The sequence below is a fragment of the Ornithorhynchus anatinus genome, chromosome 2 (assembly GCF_004115215.2).
Source record: "Ornithorhynchus anatinus isolate Pmale09 chromosome 2, mOrnAna1.pri.v4, whole genome shotgun sequence".
Lineage (NCBI taxonomy): Eukaryota > Metazoa > Chordata > Mammalia > Monotremata > Ornithorhynchidae > Ornithorhynchus > Ornithorhynchus anatinus.
This window is the reverse complement of record NC_041729.1, coordinates 2,056,334-2,064,106: the sequence shown is the minus strand read 5'-3', so window position 1 is coordinate 2,064,106 and position 7,773 is coordinate 2,056,334. Positions and strand designations below refer to the sequence as shown.

Sequence of the window (7,773 nt, the reverse complement as noted above, 5' to 3'; positions counted from 1 at the left end):
GTCTGTGCTGGGTCATGGGGAAGGGTCAGGGATGGAGAGGGGAGAGTCAGGGGAGTTGGGTGGTCCTTGCTGGGTCACCGTGACCCAGAACCCGGGCTGTGATGGACAGGGTCTCATTCAGTGATTTCTGGGGGGGTCAGGGGAAGGGCTGGAGCCGTGTCTGGTGGGGTCACCCTCTCACGTGACCCTCAACATCATCGCAGTGGCACAAGCCAAGAGGGTCCCAGAGGCATAAGGAAGCTGTGGGCATCAGCTTTTTTCTTAGGGAGAGGTAGGGGAGAAGAGCCGGAATTCATTCATTCATTCAATCGTATTTATTGAGCGCTTATTGTGTGCGGAGCACCGAACTAAGCACTTGGAAAGTACAATTCGGCAACGGAGACGATCCCTACCCAACAATGAGCTCACAGTCTAGAAGGAATGAAGAAGGCCTCTCCTGATGGAACCAATGGGTTTCCTGACAGCCGCTCCTCCCCACTCCCTCCTAACCATAATAATTATTATTATTATGGTATTTTCTTAAGCACTTATTATGTTCCAGGCTCTGTACTAAGCACTGAGGTGGATACCAGCAAATCGATTGGACACAGTTCCTGTCCCACATCGAGCTCACAGTCTCGATCCCCATTCTACAGATGAGGTACTGAGGCCCGGAGAATAATAATAATAATGATGATGGTATTTGTTAAGTGCTTACTATGTGCTAAGCACTGTTCTAAGCACTGGAGGTCATACAAGGTTATCAGGTTGTCCCAGGTGGGCCTCACAGTCTTCATCCCTGTTTTACAGATGAGGTAACTGAGGCAAGAGAAGTGAAGTGACTTGCCCAAATTCACAGAACTGACAAGTGGTGGAGCCAAGATTAGAGCCCACAACCTCTGACTCCTAAACCCGGGCTCTTTCCACTAAGCCACACTGCTTCTCACAGAGAAGTGAAGTGACTTATGCAAGGTCACACAGCAGAGAAGTAACGATTTGGGATTAGAACCAACAGCGTGGCTTAGTGGAAAGAGCCCGGGCTTGGGAGTCAGAGGTCATGGGTTCGAATCCCAGCTCTGCCACTTGTGAGCTGTGTGAGTTTGGGCAAGTCACTTAACTTCTCTGTTCCTCAGTTACCTCATCTGTAAAATGGGGATGAAGGCTGTGAACCCCACGTGGGACAACCTGATTACCCTAAGCTCTGCACATAGTAAGCGCTTAACAAATACCAACATTATTATTAGTATTATTATTATTAACCTATGACCTGACTCCCAGGCCCATGCACTATCCCACTTTGTAAAGACCTCCTTCAACCAATTAATAAACCCGATTAATAAACCCGATTCCTCCTGGACTCCCTGGGATGAAGAGCTAGGGGAGGGGCTGTGAGTAGCACCTATTTGTGTTAATCACCACTCCAGAGGATGGGTTGACCCTCTAGACTGTGAGCTCGTTGTGGGCAGGGATTGCCTCTCTTTATTTCTGTATTGTACTTTCCCAAGCGCTTAGTACAGTGCTCTGTACCCAGTAAGCACTCAATAAATACGATAGAATGAACGAACGAATGAAGGAGGGGCGGGGGGAGTCTGAAGCAGGGACAGGGTCTACTGCCAACTCTAGTTTTCCCTGCCAAGCTCTTGGTACAGTGCTCAGCACAGATTAAGCGCTCAGTAAATACCACGGATGGATGGATGGATGGATGGATGGATGGATGGATGGATGGATAGATGGATGGATGGATGGATGGATTAGGCAGGTTACAGCTTTGGCTGGTCAGCGAGGAATGTCCCAGTTCTTAAGAGAAGCAGTGTGGCCTAGCGGAAAGAGCGCGGGGGCTGGGAGTCAGAGGATCGGGGGTCTAATCCCTGTCGGCAGCTATGTTACCTGGGGAAAGTCACTAAATTTCTCTGTTACTCAATTCCCTTATCTGCAAGTGGGAATTCATTTCCTATTAATAATGATAATGGCATTTGTTAAGCACTTACTCTGTGCCAAACACTGTTCTAAGCACTGGGTTAGATATAAGGTAATCAGTTAGTTCCCTGTGGGGCTTGCAGTCTTAATCCCTATTTTACAGATGTGGTAACTGAGGCACAGAGAAGTTAAGTGGCTTGCCCAAGGTCTGGCAAGTGGAGGAACTGGATTAGAACCCAGGTCCTCTGACTCCCAAGCCCGGGCTCTTTCCACTAAGCCATGCTGCTTCTTTTCTCCTTCCTACTAAGACTGTCAGTTTGTGGGACCCAGTGATGTTATATCTTCTTCATTGCTTAGTAAGTGCTTGCCACATAGTGAGAGCTTAACAAATGTTATTATTATTATTTTCTGTTCCTTTCCCTCTGAACCACGGCTGGCTCTCCCCTGACCCTTCCTCCCTCCCTCTGCCCCGCCAACTTGCATGGATTTTACCTCGTGGAGTTTTCCTTCCCAGCACCTGGTTTTCCTCTACTCTTTGAAGATTACAGGGCTTTAACAAGCCTTTAAAGTGAGTTTTCCACCCCCTGTTTAAGTTTTAAAATTAATGACCAGAAAACTTCTCTCTCCCCCTTATCTTTTAAATATGTTTCTTCCCCCTCTAAAAATGCAATATTTCTTTTAACTCGGAATATGGATGAGCCCGTGCCCCTCCGGGAAGCCCCAAACCATCCGTCAAGCTGATTGTGCACACGCTCCTCTCTCCGCCCGGTCCCCCAGGCCTCGAGCCCAGACCTCCAGACTTCGCTGGCCACCTCCAGGCTCGGTCAGCCGAGGAGAGGAGAGGAAAGGAGGGGAGAGAGGCCTCCCGTCATCCCGCTTCATGATGGGTGGGAGGCGGGGGGGGGGACCGGGGAGGGAAGGGGGACAGGACCCCTGTGCTGGGTTGATTCCACAGCTGGGAATGTGTGGTCGTGTGGGTGTGTCGGGGGGGTGGACGGTTACGTACATGTGGTTTTGGTGTGGATGGTGGAGGTTTGGGGTATGTGGTTGTGTGTGACGAGTAGATGTGTGTGTGTTGGGGTTTGGGCATGTGGGAAGGTGGTCATGTAGGGTTATGTGTGTGTGGCTGTGGGTGGATGGGGGAGGCTTTGTTTATGTGGTCGGGCGTGGGGAGTAGTTGCGGCGCGTGTATCGGGGGTTGGATATGTGGGAAGGTGGTCGTATAAGTTTGAGTGTGTGGTTGTGTGTGGGGAGTAGCTGTGTGTGCGTGTATGGGGTGGTGGGTAAGTGGGAAGGTGTTCGTATAAGGTTACGTGTGCGTGGTTGTGTGTGGATGGGGGAGGCTTTGTGTGTGCAGTTGTGTGTGGGGAGTAATTGGTGTGTGTGTGTGTGTGTGTGTGTGTGCTGGGGTTGGGTACATGGGGAGGGGGTTGTATATGGTTATGTGTGTGTGTGTGCGTGGAAGGGGTGTGGCTTTGTGTGTGTGGTTGTGTGTGGATGGGAATGTGGTTTTGGGTGTTTGTGCGGGTGTGGGTGTGTGTAGGTGGGTGAATGGAGATGTGTGTTGATTTGTGCCTGGATGTGGGGGGGGGGGTATGTGTGTGGGGGGGTGGGGGGTGGGGGGTGTATGTGTGTGTGTGTGTGCGCGCGTGAATGAGGAAAGCCAGGAGGGCAGAGGAAGCATTTTAAAAGCACAGTAAAACAAAACAGCATGAGCTATCGGAAAGAGCACAGGCCTGGGAGTCAGACCACCTGGGTTCTAATCCCAGCTCCGACACTTGTCTGCTGTGTGACCTTCCGCTCCCCGGGTCTCAGTTTCCTCGTCTTTAAAATGCGGATAAAATCCCTCTTCTCCTTCCTGCTTAGACTGTGAGCCCCCATGGGCGACAGGGACTGAGTCCAACTTGATTATCTTCGTTCTGGCCCAACGCTTAGCACAGTGCTTGGCCCAGAGGAAGTGCTTAAGAGAAGCAGTGTGGCTTAGTGGAAAGAGCCTGGGCTTGGGAGTCAGAGGTTGTGGGTTCTAATCCCGGCTCCGCCACTTGTCAACTGTGTGACTTTGGGCAAGTCATTTAACTTCTCTGTGCCTCAGTTACCTCATCTGTAAAATGGGGATTAAGACCGGGAGCCCCACCGGAGACAACATAATAATAATAATGATGATGTTGGTATTCGTTAAGCGATTACTATGTGCGGAGCACTGTTCTAAGCGCTGGGGGATTTACAGGGTCATCGGGTTGTCCCACGTGAGGCTCACGGTTAGTCCCCATTTTACAGATGAGGTAACTGAGGCACAGAGAAGTTAAATGACTTGCCCACAGTCACACAGCTGACAAGTGGCAGAGCCGGGGGTCGAACCCATGACCTCTGACTCTGAAGCCCAGGCTCTTTCCACTGAGCCACGCTGCTTCCCTGTTTATATGATAACATGATTATCTTATACCTCCCCCAGTGCTTAGAACAGCGCTTGGCACGTATTAAATGCTTAACAAAGATCATCATTATCATTATGATTATTATTAATAACAAGTACCGTTAAAATGAACAAACCAACAAACTAAGCCTCAGACAGTGCTGGGTCCCAGCTGGCCACTGCAAGACGAGAAGGGAGTGGTCCTCTTTGAACAAAAGCTTGGTAAGGAACGAGGGAAACAGTGTGGCTTAGTGGCTAGGGCCCGGGGCCTGGGAGTCAGAAGGACCTGCGTTCTAATCCCGACTCTGCCACTTGTCTGCTGTAAGACCCTGGGCAAGTCACTTCACTTCCCTGTCCCTAAATTCCCTCATCGGCAAAATGGGGATGGAGACTGTGAGCCCCATGTGGGACAGGGACTGTGTCCAATCTGGTTAGCTTGGATCTACCCTAGTGCTTAGAACAGTGCCTGGAACATAGTAAACACATAAAAAAAAAAAATACCATTAAAAAAGAGAGACAAAGAAGCAAAAGCGAAAACAGTACCTCCTCTTCCCCCTCCCTCCCTGCTCCTTCGTCCTCCTTCTCCTCCTTCTCCTCCTCCTCCTCCCCCTGCCTTCCCTCCCATTACTGACAATTTCATGGGATGGAGGGAGAAGGGGAGAGGAAATGGAAGAGTGAGAATTCTGAGAAACGGCACAGTCTGAGGGCTAGAGCCCAGGCTTGGAAGTCAGAAGACCTAGGTTCTAATCCTGGCTCTGCCACATGCTTGCTGTGAAATCTTGGGCAAATCACTGAACTTCCTGGTGCCTTTCCTCTAAATTGTAAGTTCACTGTGGGTAGGGAATGTGGCTACCAACTTTGTGATTTTGCACTCCCCCAAGTGATAAATGCAGTAGTCTGCATACAGTAAGCGCTCAATAAATACAATCGATTGATTAATGGATTGGTTTCCCCATCTGTGAAAGAGGGTTAACTACATGTTCTCCCTCCCCCTTAGACTGTGAACCCCATGTGGGACGGGGGCTGTATCCAATCTGCATATATTGCATCTACCCCAGCAGTTAGTACAGTGCTTGGCATATAGTAAGGGCTTAAAAATGCCACACTTATTAACTCTGAAATTTCACTGTGACCACGAACTTCTCACCGACTTTCTGTCCCCGCCACATCCTCCCCACAAAACTCCTTCACCCCTCCAGAGACCTCCCAAAGATCGATCGCTCGACCCTCTCTCTTCTCTCTTCCACGTGGTGTCCATACCCCACCTTTCCCTTTCTGGACACACAAAGCCACATGCCCCACGTTGTCCTCCCCCCTGAACTCAATCCCTTCACTCCCCGCGCCCATCTCGAACCACCAACTGGCAGCCCTGGATCACCTCCGTGGTCCGTTTACTCCTCTGGCTTCTGGTGGAAATCCAGACAGCAGGCGGCCCTTATCCAACTCAACCTCATCCTCTCCTGCTCTAACTCTACCCTCTCCTCTGCCCGGTAACAATGTTTCTCCATCCTTATTGACTCCCTTGTCCATTGCTTGTGCCAGGGGTTTCTGACTTTTAACTCCATGCTGAAATTTCTCCACTCTCACCCTTAGACCTCTGATCGACTTCATCAGAGAAGGAGCGCGGCTCGGTGGAAAGAGCACGGGATTGGGAGTCAGAGATCGTGGGGTAAAATCCCGGCTCTGTCACTTGTCAGCTGTGTGACCTTGGGCAAGTCACTTAACTTCTCTGGGCCTCAGTGATCTCATCTGTAAAATGGGGATTAAGAATGTGAGCCCCACGTGGGACAACCTGATTACCTTGTATTTCCCCTAGCGCTCAGAACAGTGCTTGGCACATAGAAAGCGCTTAACAAATGCCATCGTGTGTGTATATATATATATATATATATATATATTTTATATATACACATATAAAATACATACATATATATATATATATATATTATGGACACAACCAAAACCAACAGTTTCGACTGTCCCAAAGTCTGCTCCCATTCATTCATTTGTTCATTCAATTGTATTTATTGAGTGCATACTTTGTGCAGAGCACTGTACTAAGCACTTGGGAGAATAAAATATAACAATAAACAGACATGTTCCCTGCCCACAATGAGCTTACAGTCTAGAGGAGGAGACAGACATGAATATCAATAAATAAATAAATAGATATGAACATACGTGCTGTAGGGCTGAGAGGGGGTTGACTAAAGGGAGCAAGTCAGGGTGATGCAGAAGGGAGTAGGAGAAGAGGAAAGGAGGACTTGGTCAGGGAAGGCCTCTTGGAGGAAATGGGCCTTCAATAAGGTTTTGAAGGCGGGGAGAGTAATTACCTGTCGCATTTGAGGAGAGAGGGTGTTCCAGGACAGAGGCAGGATGTGGGCAGGGGTCGGTGGCGAGATAGATGAGATAGAGGTACAGTGAGAAGCTTGGCACCCCCTCCACCTACCTCCTCTGCCCCATCCCTTCTTCCCTTAGAAAAACACTTGCACTTCCTCTTCTCCACCCCCCGATGGACATCTTCAACCACTCACTCTCCAATGGCTCCTTCTCTTCTGCTTTCAAACACAACTATAGTGTCCTCAATCCTAAAAAAATCTATCCCTTGACCCCATGGTCTCTTTATTTTTTATAGTATTTGTTAAATGCTTCCTATGTGCCAGGCACCGTACTAAGCGCTGGGTAGATACAAGTTGGACGCAGTCCATGTCCCTCGAGGGGCTCACGGTCTCAATCCCCATTTTACAGATGAGGTAACTGAGGCCCAGAGAAGTAAAGTGATTTGCCCAAGGTCACACATAAGATAAGTGGCAGAGCCAGGATTAGAACCCATGACTTTCTGACTCCCAGGCCAGTGTTCTACCCACTGCACCATGTCACCTTTCACATGCCATTGCTTCTTCAGGCCCTTTCCAGCTATAACCCCACCTCCCTCCTTGCATTCCTCTCCAAACTCTTAGAATGGGTTGTCCACACTTGCTTCCCCTCTCAGGGTCACACCTGGAGAGTTTCCAGTCCTCTACCATTCTTGACTAGGGGAGGGAGAGTCAAGCAGAGGCCTGTCCATTCCATTCCTAGCTTGGGCAGTGGCTAGCGAGTGGAAGGCCACCTGCTACAAGTCAAAACTCACCTGTGCTGGGCAGCGGTGGCAAGAGAGAGAGTCGAGGGTGGAGACTCAAGTTGACTGCCCGGAAGGAGGCAATAGCAAACCACTTCCGGATTTTTCCCAAGAAAACTCTCTGGATCTGCTCCCAGAACGATTGCAGATGGAGGTGGGGCGTTCTGGGAGAGATGCATCCGTGGCTTCGCTTTGGGTCGGAGATGACTCGACAGAATAAGACAAGACAGGACACCTGCTACCTCCATTTCCTCTCCTCCAACTCTCTCCTTGACCCTACATCAAGATTTGGCCCTCTCCACTCCACTGAAATTACTCTCTCCAAAGTCAACCTGCAATCTTTCAT

At 49.6% G+C, this 7,773-nt stretch overlaps 1 non-coding gene across 1 annotated transcript; it reads left to right on the top strand.

The window, feature by feature from the left end:
* The first annotated feature begins 7,291 nt into the window (after positions 1–7,291).
* Positions 7,292–7,429, top strand: LOC114809330. Its single transcript, XR_003757117.1, has one exon. It is a non-coding gene; the product is annotated as a small nucleolar RNA SNORA7 (small nucleolar RNA).
* Positions 7,430–7,773: the final 344 nt, after the last annotated feature.